Source organism: Hyla sarda, chromosome 6, assembly GCF_029499605.1.
Source record: "Hyla sarda isolate aHylSar1 chromosome 6, aHylSar1.hap1, whole genome shotgun sequence".
In the NCBI taxonomy this organism is placed as follows: Eukaryota; Metazoa; Chordata; class Amphibia; order Anura; family Hylidae; genus Hyla; species Hyla sarda.
The window spans coordinates 169181714-169208310 of record NC_079194.1 but is presented as its reverse complement, the minus strand read 5'-3'; the positions used below and the strand labels follow the sequence as shown (position 1 = coordinate 169208310).

The following is a 26597-nucleotide window of genomic DNA, read 5'->3' as shown; positions in this document are numbered from 1 at the left end:
TCCAAAGAGTTTCGGTACAACAGTCCCTTGTGCATGAACAGTCACTTCCTCTGTTGCCACAGACGTTTCAATTCGTAGTCACACTTGGCCCGGCGTAGACGGGTTGGTACCTTTTTCATCAGAAGGTAGTCCAACAGATCTCCCATGACATGACTTTTGTCTTGTAGAATCTTCCAGGTGTATAGGTCTTCCTGGACCTTCTCGGAACAGTGTTCACCCTCCTCAATGGTGGTAACAGTATTCTGATTCACGAACCTCTGGCAAAATGGGGAGCATCGCCATGTCTTCCCACTTGTCCTCTACAGGTGGTTCTTCGCCAGGGGTCATTCGAGACAGTACATCGGTGTTGACATATGACTTGCTGCTTCTGTACTTGATGGTGAAGCTGTAGTTGGCCAATCTTGTGGCCCAAAGTTGCTCAGTGGCAGTATTCAGATGGGCCAACGGGGTATTATCCATGTAGACGGTGAATGGCGTGGCAACCAAGTAGTCTTTAACCCCTTAAGGACTCATGACGTACTGCTACGTCATGAGTCCGCTCCCGATCTATAACGAGGGGCCACGGCGTGACCCCACATCATAGCGGGCCCGGCCTCTACCAACAGCGGGGACCCATGGCTAATAGCGCGCGGCACTGATCGCAGTGCAGCGCGCTATTAACCCTTCAGACGTGGCGATCAAAGTTGATCGCCGCGTCTGGAAACGAAAGTAAACCATTCCTGGCAGCTCAGTCGGGCTGATTGGGACATCACGATAAAATCGCGATGTTCCGATCAGCTGGGATGCAGACGGAGGTCTCCTTATCTCTCTCCGCGGCATCCGATCGTCGATTGCTCCAAGCCTGAGCTACAGGCTTGAGGAATCGACCGCCTATCTGACTGATCCCTGCAAATCTATGGCTTTTCAGGGATCAGCATAGATCAGTGTGTGCAGTGTTATAGGTCCCTATGGGAGCTATAACACTGCAAAAAAAAAAGTGAAAAAAAAAGTTAACAAAGGTCATTTAACCCCTTCCCTATTAAAAGTTTGAATCACCCCCCTTTTCCCATAAAAAAATTGTGTAAATAAAAATAAAGATAAACATATGTGGTATCGCCGCGTGCGAAAATGTCTGAACTATAAAAATATATCGTTAATTAAATCGCACAGTCAATGGCGTGTGCGCAAAGAAATTCCAAAGTCCAAAATAGTGTATTTTTGGTCACTTCATTTATCATGAAAAAATGAATAAAAAGAGATCAAAAAGTACGATCAATACAAAAATGGTACCGATAAAAGCTTCAGAACACGGCACAAAAAATGAGTCCTCATACCGGCCCGTACGTGGAAAAAAAAAAAGTTAGAAGATGATCATTTTTCACATATAATTTTCCTGCATCTAGTTATGATATTTTTTTTTCTGAAGTACGACAATATCCAACCTATATAAGTAGGGTATCATTTTAACCCTATGGACGTGCAGAATAAAGATAAGGTGTTATTTTTACCGAAAAATGCACTGCGTAGAAACGGAATTGTGGATTTTTTGGTAAAATGACTAATGTCACTGCAAAGTAGAATTGGTGGCGCAAAAAATAAGCCATAATATGGATTTTTAGGTGCAAAATTTAAAGCGTTATGATTTTTTGGAAGGTGATGAGGAAAAAATTAAAATGCAAAAACGGAAAAAACTCTGAGTCCTTAAGGGGTTAAACTTTTCAGTTACGGCCCATACGAGGGTGAGGAGTTCCAGGTTGAAGGAGCTGTAGTTGGCATCCTTCTTCTCTGCTCCTCGCAGATTACCACTGGCATAGGCTATCACTCGCTCTTGCCCTTCTTGAACTTGGGACAGGACAGCTCCCAGACCTTCAAAGCTGGCATCAGTATACAACCGGAATGGCTGACTGTAGTCTGGATACGCCAGAATGGGTGGTCCTGTCAACAGGTGTTTAAGAGCTCAGAACACTGTCTGTTGCTTTTCGGCCACTCAACAGGTAGTCTTCCACTGTAGTTCTCCTTCGCCTACCCCTGAGGAGAGCCGTGAAAGGTTCTGCAATCTGAGAGAAGTGGGGAATGAAGAGGCGGTAGTAGCCGGCAGATCCCAGGAAGCTCAGGAAGTCTTTCCCCGTTCGCAGGGTAGGCCAGTTCTTGACAATCTCTACCTTCTCAGGATAAGACTGAAATCCCTCGGTGCTGACAACAGGACTTAGGTAGTGTACCTGAGGTTGAAAGGAAAACTGTGAGCTTGCTCCCCCCCGCACTAACCAGTGGTACTGGTTGATCCCATTACAGAGCAGGGAGGAGAGGGAGAGGCGGAGTGAGGGGAGGAATATTGATGATCTGGACAGCGCTGCGTCTGGTGGCCACTGACGTCAGAGGGCCAGTTACGCCGTCTGTGCCAGTTAGCACTTAATTAGCATATAGGGAAAAACAAAGAATGGCCGGGTGGATCCGGGCACAGTAGGCATCAAACTGATCAGTGTCCCCCGCACTGAATGTCCCCTGCATCAGCCAGTACCGCTGGTTAGTGTGGGGGGAGCAAGCTGACAGTTTATCTTTAAGCAGATGAAACTTTGACGACTTAATCTTCAGCCCATGTTTCATCAAGACTTGGAAGACGTCTGACAGGTGACCAAGGTGCTCCTGGTAGGACTTAGAGTATACAATTACATCATCTAGGTACAACAGGACACTTTGAAAGTTTAGATGGCCCAGGCATCAGACGCTGGAAAGTAGCAGGGGCGTTGCACAGCCCAAACAGCAAACTTGAATTCAAACAGTCCCATGGATGTCATGAAGGCTGTCTTCTCTCGGTCTTCCTCGGTCATAGGCACTTGCCAATACCCACTGGTTAAAGGGGTACTCTGCTGCTCAGCGTTTGGAACAAACTGTTCCGAACGCTGGAGTCGGCGCCGGGAGCTTTGGTGGTGAAGCGCAACTCGCTGGCTTGAGGGGGACATGTAGGGGAGAGAAGCATGCAAGGAATCTACCATCTCAGCAAAACTGTTTTTCATGATGTTCATCCCCAATAGAAACTCAGCAGACCCCTTATCTGACACATTAGTTACAATCACTCCTTGCCCTCTAAGTACGTGCTGTCCCAACTGAATGATTGGTTCCCAATATCCATGTCTGGGTATTGGTTGCCTGTTACCCACCAGGTCAACATCATCAGGCTCACACAATACACGAGCATCCCAATATTTATAGAAAACAATTTTAGGTATAGTAGACACTTTCGACCCTGTATCTATCAATGCCTCCAACTGTACACCTTCCCCAATAATTATTACATAGGGGCAAGGGACATAACGTGATAATCCTGACTTAGGGCGTTCGGGAGTTGTGACTACTGGCTATTTTCCTGGAGGCTGGTCCTTGACCTCAGAGGGAAACCCTTTTAAACCCCAGCAGTGCATTGTCCAGTGTCTAGACTTGTTACAGTGGGTACAGAAGGGTCTATTACTCCCAGAATATCTAGCAGGTAAAGGAGCATAGTAACTGGGATAACATGGGGCAGGAACAGAGGGGGTTTCTCTAGGCAAGGATTGTTCATGGGAGAGGGGAGCAAACTGGGTGGTGAGCTACTGGACAACCTTAATCAATTGTGCAATTTCATGTTTGATACACTGTAGTGACTGACAGGGTTGCTTGGACTGCAGTGACTGGCAAAGTAGATGACACTGGGGCGGGGACAGATGACGGTGGTGGTATAGGTCTGGCTACCGCCTCTAGTGGCTCTTGGACGGGTGTAAGGGATGTACAGACCTCGTCTAACTCAGTCCCAGACTCAGTAACTTGTTTAGCCAGTCTCTTAAAAGCGGGGAATGGTAAGTTGGGATTCTGGACCGCTAACATTCTCAGTTGGGCTTTGTCCCACTTATCAATAAATCTGTCCATTAACACCTTGTAGCCCTGTTTGGGAGTTATACTATCTAATTTTTGGACAGTCTCTAGGGCATTCTGCAAAGCTACGGCATAAGCTCTCAAGGTCTCACCTGGCTTCAGTCGGATTTCATACATACCTCTGATGGAGAATGTGACTGGTACAGTCCTTCAAAAATCTGCTCAACAGTCACCTTCTCGGAGGCGGGCCAGGTGCAGACTTCCTCTAGTGCTGGTCCCTGTAGCTGTCCTGTGAGCAACTGCACCTGTTGGTTAGGGGGGGGGGTGAGAATAAAAGACAAACAGACTCTGGATCTTCTCCTTGAAATCCCTCAGGGTGAAGGGGTCTCCGGTGTAGGTAGGGAGGACATGAATGTCGGTGCTGACATCTTGTAGACTTTTTGAGTATGCCATCACTTTAAGAAGAATAAAGCGCATTGTCACTTTAAGATGAATTGGGGGCGAATTTGCTTTAAGATTAATTGAATGCGCTGTCGCTTTAAGAGGAATTGAGTGCGCTGTCGCTTTAAGAAGAATTGAGTGCGCTGTCGCTTTAAGATGCTTAATGAGGTGCTGCGGCAGCTTAGTCTTGACTGAAGGGAACACTCTAGGAGGTGTTCCCCCCCCCCCCCCCCGATGTGGTAAGTACCCAGTCATGCTGCTGGGCACTAGAGGGTTAATGCAGGGAGCCACCAGCACCAGAGACTTACTTGCGATGATCGTTAGTATATGCAGAGTCTGCGCAGTGAATGCTTGACTGGGGACAGCCGCCAGAACCTCCATTATGGCTGCTCCCGGGGAACTTCCTGTTTTGGTCCGGCCGGTAAAGTCTTCCCCTGTGCAACACAGGGCGGACATTTAGTTTCTCTTCGCAGCACTGAAGAGGCATCGCTGCTGGGGACTGACAGGGCGGAGCTGTGACCACTCCCGTGCGCGGGAAACCCTTTCAGGGAAATGGATAACCCTTTCGGGTACTGACTTTGCACACTCCACAATAGCAGTTAACAGTCTTTCTTTCACCTCCCCCTCTATTTCACCAGCACCACCAGTAACATTCTACAGTAATAAAAGTCCCGTACACTTTTTGTGGCGCAAATTTCTGTTGCATCGGCATGCAATTTTTCTCGGACACAGTTGAGATTAGAGGGCACGACTTGTGGCTTTGTGGCATATGGCACACACCAGAATCCAGTTTGCGACGCCAAAGATTGTGGTGAGCCACGGGGTGTGTGGTGAGGTGTAAGGGGCAGATGGTGTTACCCAGGGGTAGATGCCAGGGCATGGTTTTCCTATGTAAGCACCCGAAGGTAGTACCGCTAGTCCTAGGTTAGGCAGGGACAAATAATAGTCCAAGGCTAGGTTATGGTTAATGGTAACTTTTACTGAGGTTAGACTGGTGTTGCAGTCTATACAGTTTGGCCAGGATCCCAGAGAGGTGACCAGTAACACAGGGGACCTCACAGCTTGCTGTGACTTGCAGTGATTTGAGAAACTATAGGTGCAGGCCACGCTGACTACAATTGACTTGACTGAAGATGATGACAGCAGATAAAGATGATATTACTTACTGACTTTTGGCTACAATTTAGGTTGAGGCCTCCAGATGTGCTAGACACTGACCCTGAGACATCTGGACTGGACTTGACCTCAGCAGAAAGTGAAACACAAGAGAGAGATTGTAGCACCCCCCCCCCCCCCTCTTATAAAGGGGGGCTGAGCAAGGATCCCATAGGCCACCTGCGGGTCACCTGGTGATCTCTGGGTAACAAACATATGACTTAAATATGTAACAAACATTATCATGTGACTAACAATCATGTGGCCCACTTTAAAGGTCCTTTGCACTTAATATACAACCTATTCACATTATGGGGGAACACTGCAAGGGAGCTCTGAGGACGTACAGGGACTCAACCTGACAGGACTGTAGGAACATATCCCATACTGGGATCACACATTTTTGTCTCAGACAGATTGATTGGCCATAGTCCTTAATGAGAAGTGATAACCTATGAAAACACTAATCCCATATCATTCTGTCAAAAACACAGGAGACAAATAATTGGATATTCCACCCAGTAGGCTAGCTTTATTAAATCAATTATGGAAAACCAAATACCAAACATCAACCAAACCAAGAGATAGTTAACCCCGCCAAACCAGCCTTACAGGTGGCACAGCTGGCAGCCTCATCTGTAACCCCACCTTGCAGCCAGTGAGTTGTAGTCTGAATCATTACCACCAAACTGACAGCACCAGTACTCCCATCAATGCTCATGGATTTTCACAAACAGATCATCAAAACATCATAGCTGCCAAATAGGATTACAGCTTATTAGAAGGGAGGGAGAAAAAATGGCTAATCCTGAACAGGAAGAAGCAACATTTCAGATTAAGAAACTGCTGGGCTCGCAGGCAGTAGATAGGAGGTATACCTTGGGATACAAAATGATATGTTGAATAGTCTGCTGCAATTATGAGTCCTACAAAATAAACATTTACATTTAGTAAAATGACCACACCTAGTCACTAATAGACGATATTTGGTCCATAAAACTTAAAGGGATTTTCCCATGAATACTAAATATGGCTGCCCATCAATCTACAACCTGTTTGTGGCCAGTAGAGATGGGTGGGCACTGAAAACAACCAAGTAGACTGTGTTAAGCCATTTGTGTAATTCCCATTGACATTAATGGGAGTTGCACAAATGGCGTAGCCCCGTTGCTATGCTGTTGATGTAACTTCTAGGTTACACAAACAGTAACTTTTCCTCTGGAAAGGTTTTGATAAATCCACTAAAAAATAATACCTCCACACCTGGACAACATATTACTCCTGCTAATACCTTCATACTGTTATTGTATAAAAAAAAAACCTATAGACAGACCACTACCATTGCCACCATATAGTGACGGGATAATACCACCATACTGATACAGAATAAAACCCCTATACACAGACCAGTTTCACAAATAACACCCCTATATAAGGGACAAATAATTCCACCACACCATGACCACTACCATTACCACCATGTAGTGATGGGATAATACCACCATACTAATACTGAATAACACCCCTATACAGAGACCAGTATCACTAATAACACCACTATAAAAGGAACAAATGCTGTAATTATACCACACCATGACTACACATTACCCCCACATAGTAATGGGACACTACTACCATACTGATACTGAATAAACCACTGCACACAGACTTTAGTGACCTCGGCTTAACACAGGCTCTCCAGATCATATAAGTGATTACATACAGTTATGTGGTAGGCCTCTGGGGTAGTGGTAGTGTAGTCAGGGTTTTTCTTTAGTATATCAGGGGGTAAGGTTAACCCTATAGTTCATGACGCCAGGCTGAGGGCTAGTATGCTGAGGTAATTCTCCGGCCTATCGCCGCCCTTCCCAGTAACGATAGGTACATGCAAATAATGACTGAAGGTCCACAAGGCAGCTGAACTTGAACTTGGATAAACTTTACTTAAAGGCTTGCGGTACATCCAATGAACAGTAACAGTCTCATCAATACAGTCTCTATACACTTCAGTGACTGGCAGTTGTTGCAGACCTTGACTTGTTTTATAAGTCTCTGAATTTAGGGTTAATTGCGAAGATCCGTCCGGATTTAGGGGATAGATAAGGTCTGGTGATCTTGCAGAGTGCTTAGGGATTGATACACTCACGGTTTGGTAATGATCAGCCGTTGCCGCAAGGCTCAGGCCTAAACTCACTGCTGACAGCAGCGCAGATCCTTCTCTCATCAAAGCCCAGGAACAAGAGAGTGAGCTATGGCCGCCACTCCCTTATATGGGCAGGGCCGTTTTAATTGTTCCGAATATCTGTCACTCACTGTTACTGTCAGGATCTGGGCTGGTAGCAGGTAGTGGAGGCTGGTGGTGGATCCGCTGTGCCAGAGAGGTGATGGCGTGGGCCGTACCAGGGGAACGGAGTCTAAGGAGTTACTGGTTTTCACCAGAGCCCGCCGCAAAGCGGGATGGACTTGCTGCGGCAGGTTACCCCCAGGTCGTTCCTCCCAGTAGCGACTCAACCTCTCTGGCTGCTGAGATAAGGCAAGGTACAAGAGGATCAGGCAAAGGCATAGTCGGACAAAGCAAATGGTCAGGACAGGCAGCAACGGTTCACAGGCGGTAGTCAGTAGCAACGGATTCGGCAACAGGCAGGGTAACACAGGAACAAAGAACGCTTTCTCTCAGGCACAAGGCAACAAAGATCCGGCAGGAGGCTGTTGGAGGAGATGGTACTTATAGGCAGTGCACAGGTGAGGCCTAATTAAGTCCAAGCAGCACTGCCTCTCACAAACCTTAACCCTTAATCAACCACATTGGACCAGGCACCAATCACCGGTGCACTGGCCCTTTAGATCTAAGAGTCCCGGGCCCAAGAGAGCGGGGGCGCACACGCTGAGACGCCGGAGCGCTGCCTGGGGACACACGCCGTAAGCGCTCCGGTCCAGGAGGGGGACTGGAGCGCTCGGCGTTACAGTTACAAGGAATTGTGGGCGCAATGCGTCATAGGGACCTCCAAAGGTCCTTAAACAGGTATAGTAAAGTTATTAGTTATCTTTTCATTTAATTAATGGTAAATCTTATAGATTTTTCCAACACATTCCGGATAGGCTTATACAATATCCAATGGATCTGATTAATTATTATTTTTATGTATATATTTTTTTATGTATGATTCTGTTCTATTTATTTCTGAATTGTTCTTTTGGCTGTGTTTGTTATCTATTGGCCAATTTGGTTTTGTGAAAAAAAATTCTTGAAAAATTCAATAAAAAATTATTTGAACCTTAAACAAAAACCATAGAGTTTACCTGATCACGTGACCTGCAGGTCCTGCTACGCTCCGTACAGGTAATTAACCACTTATATACATTTGTACAATTATATTCTTAGAAATTCTAAGTAAACTGTAACATAACTAATATCTAGATGAGAGGTGACAAGGGGTGAACTAAATACGAAGGACCCCGATGTCCTAGGGACTCTGGCTATGGGGACCTATATACAGGTACGGAATAGGATGCGGTACCGGGACACCACAGTTACATCAGATGATGTATTTTCTAATTAAAGTCGCTCACTTTCCTTTTTCTTCTCCAACCGGGCCAGACCGTCCTGACGATTTCTTCCAGCCACAATTCGACTCTACAGAACCTTCCAGTTAAACATGTTAGGATCCGCACTTTTCCAGCACTTATAGCACTCTAAACAGTAATAATAATCCCCTGGGTGTCCTACACAGTAGAGTGGGTAGATAAGTGGTTTGGGGGAAGAGTAGGTAGCCCCCCATTAGATAGTTAGATGCAGCCCCCCATATATAGAAGCAGCAGACCCCCCTCCTGCATATAGTAGTAGCAGTCCCCTTTAGTTAGCAGTAGCAGAAGCCCCCTTTAAGTAGCAGTAGCAGCCTCCTTTAGGTAGTAGTAGTGGTAGCAGCAGTAACCCCCTTTAGGTAGCAGCAGAAACCCCCTTTAAGTAGCAGCAACAGCAGACCCCTTTATGCAGCAGCAGTCCCCTCTAGGTAGCCGCAGCGGCAGCCCCTCTAGGTAGCAGCAGCGGCAGCCCCCTTTAGGTAGCAGCAGCCCCTTCTAAGTAGCAGCAGCCCACTCTAGGTAGGAGCAGTGGCAGCCCCTCTAGGTTCAATAGTTAAATAAAGGGGGGCTCACTAAATATAAATATGCAACTACGGGGTGCAGCTCCAGTGAGGCGATACAAGACAACTACCATACCAGAATTTCACTGGAAGGAAAGAGCGCACACCACAGAAATATTTTATCAAAAATACAAAATATTTTATTAGAACATATATTTAAAGATATCACATATACAGAGACCTTTAAAAAATTAAAAAACAGCCCCATCACGATAAACCACCTCCTGCCTTTATTTTTTATTATTTGTTAGTTTTTTTACCATGATATTGCTCTATATTTTCTGCTCAGCCTCAGGTTAACAGACTGGGAAGGGGCATTACCCAGCAGATGTGACATCATATGAAGCCATACAGGGGAGAACTTCCTCCCTTACTCTGCAACCAACAGCAAACGACTGATAAGTGTGAGAGGAGCTATGATTGGATAAGGCTGGGACACACCCCCCTCAGCACTCCAGACTGCATTTCCTGTGTTTGGACTTCTGCCAGGCTAGCAGAAGTCCAAAGTCTGTGCAAAAGATGGGGGGGGGGGGGGGGGGGAAATATGCTGTGGACAAGTGGGGAGACACCTAGTGGCAGATTTTTTAAGACACAAATAAAACATAGAAAACTTTATTTTTTATTTTTTATTTTTTAATAAAGTATATTAGAAAGATTTTTTTATTTACCATAATAATTTTTTTTATTTACCATAAGGAGTGCAATAGCAAAATTTTTTTTTATGAGAGTGCCCATTTAACTGTTTGTCACCAGAGTTAGTTAAACAGAATGTAAGACCAGAGAGTACATTGTAATGGCAGGCATCTTGTACAGTGAAATGTGGTGTACCAATCCTTTCAGTTACTCACATATACAACATGATGAAACAGGATTTCAGTAAATGGATGTTCGGTGGCTTTCACCATTCCTTGAACAGGAAGTTATAACGGAGAGTGTAACATCACATATTCCTCCACTTTTCAGGTCTAGAGGTTACATACATATTTTATTCTGGGTACTACCATTCAAGATTCATCTTTTTCCCTCGTGTAAACAGGACCTTTTTTTTTTTGCTAACCACAAATGGTATCAAATGTAAATTACGATATTGGCTTCAGAGTTTCCTATTGTAATTTTTCATTAGCAAGCCCTTCAAGGTGTAATTGCTAATCTTACAAGTTAGAACCCCAGTGAGTTGAGGTGTTGACGAAATTCACATCAGTGGGGCAGCCTTATTGTAATTTAAACCCAATCTGTGTGTAATTTAAAGAGGTTATTCCACAAAGCAAAGTTGGTAAAATCGGATGTACACCACATGCATATATGTAAAGGAGTACACATGTGTTTGTTTGTTTTTTTACAGAAAATCACTGTGCACTTCACTCCCCTTTGGATATGATCACTTCCTGGTTTCCTCTTTAAATTGTGACCCTGCTGTTTTCAAGCACAGATCACACATTTACCACAATCCTCACTTGTGGAGCTAAACTGAGTGTGCTTGGCAGTCTCAGTGTCCTAAGACATTTGTAACCAAAGGTAACAGGTCAAAACAATAAGGGCAAAGGGAGGTTTAGTAATTATATATATATTAGATATATATCTCTGAAACAGTACATTTGCAGAAATGTGAATTCAATTTGAGAAAACAGACAAGGTCGCACATTCACATCATGCACAATGATCCAATGCTTCTTAGCAACATCTATTAAACTAACAGGTCGTTAGTGTACTTTATGATCATGAAGTGCAAGCCCACTAGCCACGTCACGGCCGTCTGTAAGTAGTGGGTCCCTAACATCCCTAGCATAAAATGGCGTAGCATTGGGCGGCGACCACCACCACCGCAACACCAGTGCCCACAGGGGGAATGACCCACTGGCAGAGTAGCCCCAATGCCACTCAAACCAGTCCCAGGGCCGCGCCTCCCCATAGACATGGTATCATGGCAGCAATGGATACCGCACAGCACCACACCAGTGTGAACAAGGTGTAAAAGTTCACTTACCATGTGCTCCCAGTCAGACTGGGAGGCTGCCAGAAGGAAGGGGCCCTGTGCAGCTTCCTGCTAATTTATATAGGGCTGGGCTGAGGGTTTGGGGCAGAGTGCAGAGCAAGTAAAAACAACAGAAAAAGAGTGGGATAGAAAACACAATGTGAATTAAAATAGAGAAAAAAGACATGGTTGCACATCCACAACATGCACAATGATCCAATGCTTCTCAGCAACATCTATTAAACTCTACTCCCCTTTGGATATGATCACTTCCTGGTTTCCTCTTTAAATTGTGACCCTGCTGTTTTCAAGCACAGATCACACACTTTACCACAATCCTCACTTGTGGAGCTAAACTGAATTTGCTTGGCAGTCTCAGTGCAGGCCCTAAGACATTTGCAACCAAAGGTAACAGGGCAAAACAATAAGGGCAAAGGGAGGATTAGTAATTATATATATATATATATATATATATATATATATATATATGAAACAGTACATTTGCAGAAATGTGAATTCAATTTGAGAAAACAGACAAGGTCGCACATCCACATCATGCACAATGATCCAATGCTTCTTAGCAACATCTATTAAATTAACAAGTCGTTAGTATACTATATAATCATGAAGTGCAAGCCCACTAGCCACCTCAAGGCCACCTGTAAGTAGTGGGTTCCTAACGTCCCTAACATAAAATGGCATAGCACTGGGCGGCGACCACCACCACCGCAACACCAGTGCCCACAGGGGTAATGACCCACTGGTAGAGCAGTCCCAATGCCACTCAAACCAGTCCCAGGGCCCCGCCTCCCCATAGACACGGTGCCGCGGCAGCAATGGACGCCGCACAGCACCACACCAGTGTGAACAAGGTGTAAAAGCTCACTTACCATGTACTCCCAGTCAGACTGGGAGGCTGTCAGAAGGAAGGGGCCCTGTGCAGCTTCTACTTTTTGATCAAACTATATACCAACAACTTGTTCGTTTTTTAAATTATGCTGAGAAGCAAGTAGATCATAATACAAATGGTGGATGTTCGGCTATGTTTCTCTATTTGTGTTGTACATTTGTAGTCTCTCCCTTCTTCCCTGGCCAACACTCCACTCCACCCATTCGGCCCAGGTGTTTTTAATTAGCAGGATACTGCACAAGGGATTCCTCCTTACATTCCCCAAGCCCTTTGGTATGGAGCACATGGTAAGTGTTCACACTGGTGTGGTACTCTGTGGCGGTCATTGTTTCTGTGATGCTTTGTCCGTGGGGTGTTGCAGCCCAAAGCCAGGGGCTTGGTCCGGCAGTAGTGGGGCTGCCTGACCACTGGGTTATTCCCCCCTGTGGGCAGTGGTCACCGCCTGGTGCTATGCCAGTGTTAGGTTAGGGACCCACTCTGACTAGGTGGCCTTGACGTGGCGAGTGGGCTTGTACTTTTTGATAAAAAATGTATACTAACAACTAGTTTGTTTTTTAAATTATGCTGAGAAGCAAGTAGATCAAAATACAAATGGTGGATGTGCGGCTATATTTCTATATTTGTGTTGTACATTTATAGAAATGCTTGTACATTAGAAATATGTTAAGTGTATATAATGTAATGGCTGTTCGTGCATACTGGGAGATGTAGTTCTACAACATCTAGAGAACCACAGTTTGGAGACCACTTACTTAGAGTATAGCTTATTGTGTATTCTGGGTATCTAGAGGATGCTAAATTTCTGTATGTGCAAGTGTAAAAACTGGCCAGGCAACAATTTTGTTATTTAAACGGAGACATGACCAAATAACTCGATTTCATTAAATTTATGTGCAACAAACTGATTGATTGCTGGAGACAGTTGATGATATTGTATTTTATTATATTTTTTTTAACAATTGATAATCTAGTTTTGTGTGATCTGCTTCAATCCATCGTTGGCATTTAAAAACACAATCCTTATTACAAGTACTGAGGATGAAAGATTTCCGCATTTAAAAAAAAACTAAATGAAACAAAAAATGTCAAGCCTTTTGACATTTCTACGTATATAAAAAGATTTCGGTAAAAGCTTTTTTAAAGAGCACTTACAGAATACTTACTTACAAAGCAAACATTATAAGCTTGAGAGCTACACTGAGGAGACTTAAAGAGGGCGACACTTGATCCAAATGAGCGTCTTAATGACCTACTTTTCTAGATGCTCGAGTGTCATATCAACAGTAATGTCTACAGGTGTCATAAATATCTGACATTCGTTGACACAAGGGGTTAAAATGAATTTGGTGTTGACCAAATTATATTTTATTTTACTGTAATTAAACTCTATTTTCCTAAGAAGCCACAGACAAGACTGATAGCCGCCTTTATGTGGTCACTGTACATAGTTCTCACCACAATCATTTTCTAATTTTTAGTTTTCTATGCATCAGGTCTATTGACTATGTAGGAGCCGCCTAATCTACTGATGATCAATAATGTGAAAATACAAGTCTATGGGAGGGGGCGTGGTGGCCGTAATGCCCCCTCACATAGACTTGCATTGAGGGGGCTGGCAGTAATGTCACGAGGGGCGGAACCGGGACGTCAAAATGCTCCGGCCCCTGTATTGCCCGTCATTACGCACAGAGCGAGTTTGCTCTGCGCAGTAATGACAGTGGGGTGCTACAGCCAAGATCCCGGGGGTCCCAGTGATCCGAATTCTTATTTCTTATCCTTTGGATAAGTAATAAGATGTCTAGGGGCGGAGTACCCCTTTACGCCTGCTTGGAAATGATCGGGCAGCAAGGACCCCCACTGATCACAAGCTACCACTTCACTGATAAATCTCTAAATTGAAATTATTGGGATGCACCAAAACATCCAATTACTTTAGTGGATAGTGACCACACATGTTTAGTGGTCATGTTTGGATTCCGGGGACCACTCAAGTTAATGTTTAAAATTTTTTACTGTGGCAACCCCTTTTAAAAGAGTGTAAGTATATAACACAACAAAATGTCAAAGTTTAAGTGTTGGAACATATTTCTACAATTTGACACACTTATGCACTGTCAGTTCCTGATGTGAGTTCTTCATTTGGTGGAGTTTTCTCATATGAACGGGAAATAGACAGAAGTCCGTGACTCTCATATTAAGATAAAAAAAAGTTTTAAAAAAAATGATAGCATACACATGATGAATGTTACTTTTCTATATTTACCTGCATAATATTTGTTAGACCTGTATATAGCCCCAAAAACAAGGCCTCATGTTGCCACATCAATATAACAATAAAAAACCATAATGAAAAATAAAATAAAATCTTCTGGTCCTTACCTTAACCCATTTTGGCCTTAAGGACTCAGACAATTTAATTTATACGTTTTCATTTTTTCCTCCTTGCCTTCTAAAAATCATAACTCTTTTATATTTTCATCCACAGACTAGTATGAGGGCTTGTTTTTTGCGCGACCAGTTGTCCTTTGAAATGACATCACTCATTATATCATAAAATGTATGGCGCAACCAAAAAACACTATTTTTGTGGGGAAATTAAAACGAAAAACGCAATTTTGCTAATTTTGGAAGGTTTCGTTTTCACGCTGTACAATTTATGGTAAAAATGACGTGTGTTCTTTATTCTGAGGGTCAATACGATTAAAATGATACCCATTTTTACATACTTTTATATTATTGTTGCGCTTAAAAAAAATCACAAACTTTTTAACCAAATTAGTACGTTTATAATCCCTTTATTTTGATGACCTATAACTTTTTTATTTTTTCGTATAAGCGGCGGTTTGGGGGCTCATTTTTTGCGCCATGATCTGTACTTTTTTTTTATACCACATTTGCATATAAAAAACTTTTAATACATTTTTTATATATATTTTTTAATAAAATGCATTAAAAAAGTAGGAATTTTGGACTTTTTTTTTTTTTCGTTCACGCCGTTAACCGTACGGGATCATTAACATTTAATTTTAATAGTTCGGACATTTACGCACGCGGCAATACCAAATATATGTATAAAAAAAAATTTTTACGCTTTTTGGGGGTAAAATAGGAAAAAACGGACGTTTTACTTTTTTATTGGGGGAGGGGATTTTTCACTTTTTTTTTACTTTTACTTTTACATTTTAAAAAATTTTTTTTTACACTTGAATAGTCCCCATAGGGGACTATTCATAGCAATACCATGATTGCTAATACTGATCTGTTCTATGTATAGGACATAGAACAGATCAGTGTTATCGGCGATCTTCTGCTCTGGTCTGCTCGATCACAGACCAGAGCAGGAGATGCCGGGAGCCGCACGGAGGAAGGAGAGGGGACCTCCGTGCGGCGTTATGAATGATCGGATCCCCGCAGCAGCGCTGCGGGCGATCCGATCATTCATTCAAATCGCGCACTGCCGCAGATGCCGGGATCTGTATTGATCCCGGCACCTGAGGGGTTAATGGCGGACGCCCGCGAGATCGCGGGCGTCGGCCATTGCCGGCGGGTCCCTGGCTGCGATGCCCGCGGTTATGCTTAGGGCGTAAATGTACGTCCTGGTGCGTTAAGTACCACCGCACCAGGACGTACATTTACGTCCTGCGTCCTTAAGGGGTTAAAGGGGAACTCCGGTGGAAAGAAGTAGAAAACAAATGTTTTCAAATCAACTGGTGCCTGAAAGTTAAACAGATTTGTAAATTACTTTTATTTGAAAATCTTAATCCTTCCAGTACTTATTAGCTGCTGTATAAAACAGAGAAATGTGTGAATTTCTTTCCAGTCTGATAACAGTGCTCTCTGCTGACACCTCTGTCCGTGTCAGAACTGTCCAGATTAGAATCATATCCCCATAGAAAACCTCTCCTACTGGGCAGTTCCTGACATGGACAGAGGTGTCAGTAGAGAGCACTGTTGTCAGGCTGGAAAGAACTTCACAAATTTCTCTGTAGTATATCTGTAGTATATAGAAGCTGATAAGTACTAGAAGGGTTAAGATTTTTAAATAAAAGTGATCTACAAACCTGTTTAACTTTCTTGCACCAGTTGATTTGAAAAAACTTTTTTTCCACCAGAGTTCCCCTTTAAGGAATTTTCGTTTTTGCATTTTCGCTTTTACCTCCTCCCCTTCTAAAAATCATAATGCTTACAATTTTGCACCTACAGACCCATATAAGGGCTTGTTTTTTGCGTCACCAATTGTACTTTGCAAAGACATCCCTTATTTTATAATATAAGGCTGGGTTCACACTACGTTTTGTAACTACGGTTCCCGTATACGGCTGGGAGGAAGGGGGCAGGGCTTAATCGCAGTGCCCACACTCAGCCGTATAGGGGAACCGTATTTAATGCATGTCTATGAGCTGACCGGAGTGAACCGCAGCCTCTGGTCGGCTGCTTTTTTGGCCGTATGCGGTTTCCCGACTGTAGGCAAAAACGCGGTCGACCACGTTTTTGCCTACGGTTGGGAAACCGCATACGGCCAAAAACGCAGCCGACCAGAGGCTGCGGTTCACTCCGGTCGGCTCATAGACATGCATTAAATACGGTTTCCCTATACGGCTGAGTGCGGGCGCCGCGATTAAGCCCCGCCCCCCCTCCTCCCAGCCATATACGGGAACTGTAGTTACAAAACTTAGTGTGAACCCAGCCTAATCTGTGGCGAAATGAAAAATAAATTATTTGTGGGATGAAATGAAAAAAACGCCATTTTGTAAATTTTGGGGGCTCCTACGCAGTGCACTTTTTGGTAAAAATTATACCTTATCTTTATTCTGTAGGTCCATACGGTTACAAGGATACCCAATTGATATCATTTTTATTTTATTTTAATACTTACAAAATTTTTTAACTACAAGCACCAAAATTATTTAGTTTAAAATTGGCATTTTAAGACCCCTATAACTTTTTTATTTTTCTGTGTACAGGGTGGTATGAGGGCTCATTTTTTGTGCTGTCATCTGTAGTTTTTATCGGTACCATTTGTTTTGATTGGACTTTTTGATCGCTTTTTTAAAATTATTTTATGGTATTCGAAGTGACCAAAAATGCTATATTTTGGACTTTTTTTTACGTGTACGCCATCGACCGTGTGGTTTAGCTAACCTAATATTTTAATAGTTCGGACATTTACACACGCAGCGGTACCACATATGTTTATTTTTATTCTTTATTACATAATTTATTTTTTTTAATGGAAAAAGTTATTTAAACTTTTAATAGGGAAGGAGTTAAAGGGGTTAAAATTACACTTTCTTTCCCCCCCATACTGGGCTAAAATTTTTGATTACATACACTGATCGGTGCTATACCATTGCAAAGCACTGATCAGTGTAACCAGCGATCTTTTGCTCTAGCCTGCTGCGCAGGCATGGAGCAGTAGATCACGTCTCAATGGAGAGGAAGGTGAGGACCCTCCCATCTTCCGGTAAGCTGATTATGACATCCCGATTTTGTCGCGATAGTCCCGATCAGCTCTGCTGAGCTGTTGGGATTCTTTTACTTTCGTTTTAAACACGGCAATCAACTTTGATTGCAGCGTCTAAAGGGTTCATGCCGGGCATCAGCCCGATCAGCCGTGCCCGGCATTAGCCATGGGTCCTGGCTGCTCGTAGCAATGGGAACCCCTGGCTTTATCCCGTTTTCTGCCGGTGAGAACGGTTTAAACCCGTTATACAGGACCAGGGCGTACAGGTGAGTCCTTAAGGATCGGGGATACAGGGTGCATGCATATGCCCCGCGTCTCAAAGAGGTTAAAGCAAAAACACCAAACAAATAATCATAGAAAGTAAGAATGATGTCATGATGTCTTGATACAATGCATTTGGAAAGTATTTAGACCCTTTTACTTTTTAACATTTTGTTATGTTGAGGTCTTATGCTAAAATGAAAAAAAAAAAAAAAAAAAAACTTGCTCATCAATCTGCCCCAAAATGAGAATATAAGAGAAAGAATTTTAGAAACGTAAGCAAATTTTTAATAAAGAAATAAAAAAATGCATATACTCAGCCCCCTTCCTATGACACTTGAAAATTAGGTCTGGGTCCTACCATTTCTCAAGATCATCTTTGAGATGTTTCTCCACCTTGATTGGAATCACCTGTGGTAAATTCAGCTGATTAGACATGAAAATGGCCTTGGTAAGAGAGGTGAACAAGAACCCAATAGTTACTCTGGATGAGCACCAAAGATCCTAGGGGAGATTTATCAAAACCTGTCTAGAGGAAAAGTTGCTGATTTGTCCATAGCAACAAACCAGATCGCTTCTTTCATTTCTGAAAAGGCCTCTGAAAAATGAAAGAAGCAAATTGATTGGTTGCTATGGGCAACTCTGCAACTCTTCCTCTCCCCCCCATGTGCAGATGGGTGAAACTTCCAGAAGGTCAACTGCAGCACTCCACCAATCTTGGCTTAAAGGGGTACTCCGGTGAAAACCTTTTTTCTTTTAAATCAACTGGTGGCAGAAAGTTAAACATATTTGTAAATTACTTCTATTAAAAAATCTTAATCCTTCCAGTACTTATTAGCTGCTGAATGCTACAGAGGAAATTCCTTTCTTTTTGGAACACTGATGACATCACGAACACAGTGCTCTCTGCTGACATCTCTGTCCATTTTAGCAACGATGCATGGTGGCTCAGTGATTAGCACTGCTGCCTTGCAGTGCTGGGGACTCGGGTTCAAATCCCACTAAGGACAAAAATAAATAAAGCATTATCATAATAACATCAGCAGAGAGAACTGTGGTCATGGTGTCATCAGAGAGCATTCCAAAAAGAAAAGAATTTCCTCTGTAGTATTCAGTATTTATGTAATAAGTACAGGAAGGATTAAGATTTTTTTTAAAGAAGTAATTTACAAATATGTTTAACTTTCTGCCACCAGTTGATTTAAAAGAAAAAAGGTTTTCACCGGAGTACCCCTTTAATGGCAGAGTGGCCAGAAAGAAACCACTCCTCACATGAAAGCCCGCCTGGAGTTGCAAATAAGTACCTACAGGACTCTCTGACTTTAAAAAGTAAGATTCTCTGGTTTGATGACGTGTCATGTCTGGAGGAAACCAGACACTGCTCATCACCTGCCCAATACCATTCCTACAGTGAAGAATAGCAGTGGTGGTAGATTCATGCTGTGGGGGTGTTTTTCAGAGGCTAGGACAGGGAGACTGGTCAGGGTTGAGGGAAAGCAAAATAAAGCATTTTACAGACTGGGCCAAAGGTTTACCTACCAAGAAGACAATGACCCTAAGCACACACAAAAGACAACACAGAAGTTTCTTAGGGACATAAAAAAAAGTTAAAGGGTCTAGAGACAGCCTGAATACTTTGTATATCTTGTGTAATTTCATTACCTAAAATTGGTCACTTGTGTAGTCTCCAATAATTGTAGGTTCTTGTCACTCATTACTGCTAGATCTTGGATCTAAAGGACGACTTTTCATTTGTTGCTGAGATTTGTGCCATCCTTCATTGGGCTGAATAAGGTAATAAACAGCTGTGGGCTATACAAAAAAAAATGGTTAGCGCACTCACATCATCATCCTTGTTCACAGAGCGTGCAGTTCTAATGCATTAATTCATTTACATTTTTTTCTTCACCAAAACCAGGAGAGGAGGAGGAAAAACATCTAATACTATTTTGAGACCTAACCTTCCATTATGCTTTAATTCTTAGAATTTCCTAAGTTTCTTTTAGTCATAAATAATATAAACAATCATAATGACTTTATTACCTACTGGACTAAATGTATTTAAAAATATTGGATAGCTCAAATCTGTTGCGTCGGTGTTGGATTCCATTAAACATAATTTGCCAGATAAACCTCCTCCGGACAACTTAATGGAAAAATGTCTGTCTTAAATTCATATGTATGATATGTAAGTGACCATAGTGTATAGGTTGATGGTTAAAAATCCCCCAATGACGAATAAATAACTTTCCGCAATGCAAGAGAGGACTTTAGGGATGTTGTGGCATGGACATATGAGCACAAAACCCAGTCACGAGTCCTAACAACAAAGATCTTGACCTATTTGTTACACTTTGTAGCCTTGTGTGTCCATGTATAGCAGGGCATTTTATGAGCTCCGTGAAGTCTTTGAAGTTCTGCTATGGTCAACAAATAGATTGTCACCGCAACATAACTGGAATCTGGGTTATTGGGCCAGTTTAGGAGATACGTAGAAACAAAATCTAAGGGTGAGATTCTATTTAGGCCACACAAATCACCATGGTATCTACACGTCTATATACCATTTACAACTATGCGACAAACAGGATGACCAAAAGCCGTCTTTCAAAATAAACATGTACATGTAAGATAATTCTTAATTTCCAATGTAATTGACATTAGTATATTTATAATTTTGGTATTTTAATGTTTTAGGTTTTTAAAAGTGAATTTCCAGTCAGAAAGTCACTTTAATTTTACATGTTGTAAAAATGTTGCTGTCAAATGTGGCATCTCCTTGGGGTAAAAAGCATGGTAATGACTGAATGGCTGACCTCCCACTGTAAGGGCCCATTTACATCGGTGCTAGGACCACACAGACATGTGCCATTACCAATGGCATGTTTATTCTTTTGGGAGAGTCCAGAATATTCATTTTCCACTGCAGAAATTCTGCAGTGTGCACAGTGCAGCAGAATCTCACTGAATATAATAAAAGGCTGCTGAACCAGTTTCTGAGGTGAATGGGCCCTAAGATTGTAGCCAATGTTATAAAGAAATCTTTCTCATTCTACCAGAACTTTACTTTGCTAAAATACTTAAACAGTTAAAGGACAATAAATCAAATACTCACTTTATTAGTAAAGTAACATGTGTCGCCATCTTCCAGCATTCCTTGTCTTCCAGCTTGTTATAAAAATAATTACAAACAAATTGTAACCTATAGGACACTTAGGTCTATCCAACACATGCCTCATGAACAACTAAATATGTGGTCAAATGTTTCATACTCCACTTGCATTAATTAATTCACATATATTCAATTAGAGAAGATGAGGTTTCCCTCACTGACAGCCAGGGAGGTCTGAGGGAGGAAGAGGAAGGACCTGCTGGGTGATGAATTGGTGCAGCTTTTTATGTCAATCAATTAAAGATTTCTAGCTACATCTGCAATATCCCTTCAGCACGATTATATCCCTTCTGGTAGGAAAGCTTCATCTGTGGCAGGTGTGTGGAAGAGTGGAGATGGAAAAGGACTCTATAGGTTTCTTATGGGCAATAGACTGATAGTGGTCCCAAGTGGTCAAATAGTCATAAAGCAGTCAACTAAACCTAAAATACTAGGTTAAGTTCAGTGCTGTCATGACATGGGACATATTCTTGCCAATTGGCCACATAATTTTGAGCCCATGGAGTGTGATTCTGGAGTGTGATCAGTCATTGTTTATGGAGCCAGTTTGTGTTGCATTACCAGATGAGAGACTTAACCTCAGGTCTGCAACATGTTCATACCTGCCCAAATATAAGTATTCCAGAGCACACATAAAATAAAGACTATATGGAGAGTGGTAACCCATGAAGTTAGCTTGGTAAAAAACTAATGCATATACTGATAGGGTGTAATCCCATTTGTTTTGGAAGTTATGGGGAAAATTAAAATGCTATGAAAGGAGTACGGTAAAGAAAGGAGTGCAGTACAGAAAGCATGCCTTTACCTCTGAATTGTACAAATGCTGTTTCCTTAAAAGGTGTAAATGCTGTTTCCACAGAGTGAAAGGATGGCTGCTTGTCCACTTCCAGCCTGTATAGGGGTGTCGGAGATGTAAGGCAGTGTTACGCAATTTGCTTAACTCTCATTAATTAATGGGAGATGCGCAAATGGTGAAGCACTGGGAGCTATGGTGCTGACTTAACCGAGAGCACATAGTCTGTTTTAGTGCGAAAAAGGTAGAGTGTGTGAACCGTGGCATGTCTGCTGTAAGTGATGGGTGGTGGCAGCATTTGGTTTGTGGGCAGCTGGCGGATTCAGTACACTATGAACTGGATTTTTTTATTTTATAAAAATGGCTAATGATGCTGTGGAGGAGTGTTTTTCTAAAATAAAAATAATTATTCCAATAATTCAAATATATATATATTTTTAATTGAATTTTCAGGCTTAGTAGTGGAAGCCGTGTTATTGGCGGAGTCCATTAGTAAGCAGGGGCTTAGCGTTTGCCCCCAAAACAGCTAGCCTTAACGCCCAATTATTACTCCGATAACCACAGACACAGGGGTGCCAGGAAGAGCTGGTAGCAACAGGCCCAGAGCATCAGGTGGCGCTCCTGTGCCTTGGCGGTAACAGGCTGACATTATTTAGGCTGGGGAGAACCAGTAACAATGGTCCTTGCCAACCCTGGTAACGTCAGGCTGTTGCGGCTTGGTTGGTATCTGGCTGAGAATAAAAATTCAGGGAATCCTATGCTGTTTTTTCCCCATAAATAAATAAAAAACACATAGGTTTCCCCATATTTTTATTCTCAGACAGATACCAACCAAGCAACAACAGCCTGCCATTACCAGGGTGGGCGAGGACCATTGTTACTGGCCCTCCTCAGCCTAAATAACGTCAGCTGATTACCGCCCAGGCCCATGAGCGCCATTTTTGCCCGGGCTTTTTTGTACCGGGGTAATAAGTGGGTTAGCGCTAGCTGTTTTTAGGGCTCATGCTAAGCCCGGCTTAGTAATGGATTCTGTCAATAAGACGGCTTCCATTACTAAGCCTGAAAAATAAATAAATAAATAAAAAACACGACACCCACAGCCCCCATTAGCCATTTTAATAAAAGAAGAAAAATCCAGATCATCGCCGTAGTCCACTGAATCCGCCATAAACCTCTGCATACACGGATCTAAAATGAAAAGAAAGAAAAACACAAAAAATGGGTTAGAACATTTTTGGCGTTCTCTGCTGGGGAGAACACCCCACAATGCAAAGTCTTCCCAAACAGAGAGACTCCAATTGTTGCAAAATTACAACTACCAGCCTTTGGCTGTCTGGACATGCTGGGAGTTGTAGTGTAGCAATAGCTGGAGTCTCTCTGTCTGGAAAGATACTGCCAGAAGGGTCTGTTCACATTCTACAAAACATACAATGTGAACAGAGCCTCACACTTACCACTCTGCTTCCCATATGTAGCTCCGCCCCCTAATGATGCCATCACTAGGGGAGGAGCTAGACGGACCTGGTCGAGACAGGAGTGAGGGAGGTAAGTGGACCTTATGTTCTGTATACACTATATACAGATATCTATAGATATGTGTATATAGTGTATACCGCCCAAAGGGTTAACCTACACTGTGCAGCACTGTCCAACCACCACTGTCCAAGTTAACTCTTTCCTTGCTTGGCTGGCCCAAAGCGCACAGCTCAGCAGGGGATTAAGTGAACCAGCAATGTGCATACTGTATACACATTGCAGGTTCACTGTAAGTTCTTGGTGGGCAGTAGATATATGACGTAGCTATCTACTGCTCAGCATCAGCTGTGCTCCCGGCTCTGTAGCCACAGCACAGCTGAAGTCCCTATCTGTGCTGCGGAGGGAAGTAGAAATGTTATTCATCACTCCTTCTCTTCGAGGATGCTGAAACTATGGTGTTTTTGCTTACAAATTTGGAAAAACTGCCAGATCACAGCAAAATGGCAGGGTCAGGGGAAAAAACCCAAAAATGCAAAGTGGGTTTGGCGTTTTGCATTTCTCCATTGACTCCCTGCTAACATCTGGCTGCAGCGTTTTTCCTACAAAAAAACGCCATGTGGCTGTTTTGGAAACAGCCTTAGGAGAAAAATGCAAGGGTGACCAGGTGGTTCTTGTTGCTTCAAAACTTTAAATTCTTGTGCCAACAAGTACCAACCCCTCTACACTGAAACCTGGATATGTAAGCTTGTAGCAGTACATTGTTAATTGTTAAAGGGGTATTCCAGGATTTTTTTTTATTTGATTAGGCTACAGGAGCTGTAATATAGTGGCAGTACCTGTGTGTGATGGTTGGTCTTGCATTCCTATGTGATCTTTGCTCTGGATGTTCATTTTTAACAGCATACAAAATGACTCACTAGTCACTAGGCATACAAAATGACATCACTAGTCATGTGATGACAGGGAGCCTGTCTGCTTCAATGGGTGGAGCGACCACAGGGAATTAGCAACAGCTGGAGGCACCCTGATTAGAAAGTACTGAACTCTTTTCATTGAACCAAGCTTGTTTGTTGTTCAATGGGTGGGGTGGCTGATGTGTGGGAGGTAGAAAAGTGGAATTATGGGATTTGCCTGACCTTTATCCATGAACAATCTTTTGGGAAAAAATTATGTGAGGAATTTTTGTGGGGAAACTTTTTGATGTTTTTGCCTTTTTTCCTTCAATATAAAATAAGAAAAATGTATGATTGTATCTACCATCTGATTTCATACTCTAAAGCCTAACATGTCCTGAAAACTATAATATCATGTTTATGTAAGTTGAGAAATAAATTAAATTTTAAATAGGCCAATAAATCTGGCCTGGAAGCTTTAGCAGTGAAGTGGTTAAGTGGCTCCCTAGAATAACACTGTGTATGTAAGTTGAATGTGAACCTGTGCTTTAATTGTAAGTCATCACATAGACCAACATGAGATGACAGGTCTACCCTCTCCACCCAGCGTGCTCCTTAGTATAATTACTGGAGTTTTAAAAGTAGTTAGGTATCTTAAGGCTAGCCAAAAAAAAAAAAAAAAAAAAACTTTATTCACTTTCTCATAAATCAAAAACTTTCAGAAACCAAAAGTTTCCATTCCATTCAATCAGAGATTCCTTCTGGCAGATCATTTCGGGACAGATTCTTACTTGTTATTGATGGGAAAGCTATTAGTAATTGTCTTCCAATGCCTTTTTAGAAAGAAGTTTTTAGAAGCGAGTGTAGACTGTGACAGATGAATTATTCAGCCCGGCTCACACTGTGAGATGCTAATCGATTCTCCTTGATGCAGTGAAATCATCAATTTGTGGCCCGGGGCTCACTGATCACAGCCGGTGTCATCGTTTGTACAACCAATTAGTGCCGAGATAAGATGACTCCCTCACATCAGTATTTTTCTAAACAGATGTTTTATATTTCATCAGTCACATATGCCACAAGATAGAATTGTTTTTCAAAACATCAAGAATCAGGACACATGTTCTATAATGCTTTCTGTCTTCAGACTGATGGAAACCTCAATTAAACTTTAAATAAGTCATAGGCAGTGTGTCCCCACATATCGTAAGGTCTCCAGATTACTCCTAGATAAACCTTTTCTTTATATTGTACGGTAATTGAAAATCATGCTGGGAGGGTAAAACTTTTTCACCAGAAATTATATCAGAAAAATGACTAATAAGAGTCTTTGAGTCACATAATTGCATGGTAAATTATTAAAAACTGTGTTCTATATCACCTTTTTTTGTAAATGCTGGGTGAGAAGAAAAGGTTCACACAGGGCAGTTAAGTGCAGAGGATTCTACAAATAAAAATGTAAAACAAAGACTTCTTCAAGGTATAGTACATCATGATTAAGACCAAACAGCCTTATAGTCAAGACAGTGTTAGCCTCCGGTATGCAGAAGATCTGGCATTGGCATTGTATTCATCTATTGAGATGTGAAAGGGGTCCTTGCACATAAGTTGGCAAATAGCTTTCCTGGGATTCTTAAAAATAAATCTTCAGTGTAACTGAGCAGCTTCCATTACCCTCTAAATGCCCTTTTGCATTATCCCGTTACCAAATCTACCTGCTATTGTGAGTATATAGGTTGTTGTGTGGCGGTAGATTAATCTCTGTCTGCATAATCCAATATAAATTCTGTGGGGAGATTTATCAAAACCTGTGTAGGGGGAAAGTTGACCAGTTGCCCATGGAAACCAATCAGATTGCTTCTTTCATTTTTAAAAAGGCATCTGAAAAAAACAAAAAACAAACAAACAATCTGATTGGTTGCTATGGGCAACCGGTCGGGTCAACTTTTCCTCCTTTTTGATAAATCTCCCCCTGTGAGTCAAAACATGTCGAATATGTATTGCATTGCTTTGTATTAACTAATCAGGGAATACACAATAGGAGATAGGAGGCACAATGGTTTATGTTCTCTATGCTGCCCCCTCTGGTGAAA

The 26597-nt window shown here is 42.4% G+C and overlaps 1 long non-coding RNA gene across 1 annotated transcript; it reads right to left on the bottom strand.

Annotated features, from left to right (window-relative positions):
• Nucleotides 1-18494: 18494 nt before the first annotated feature.
• Nucleotides 18495-26298, bottom strand: LOC130276342 (uncharacterized). The gene is made up of 4 exons (XR_008845092.1): nt 26220-26298; nt 21286-21338; nt 19833-19982; nt 18495-18581 (listed from the first exon to the last, which is right to left on the bottom strand). It is a non-coding gene; the product is annotated as an uncharacterized LOC130276342 (long non-coding RNA).
• Between the last annotated feature and the right edge of the window lie 299 nt (nt 26299-26597).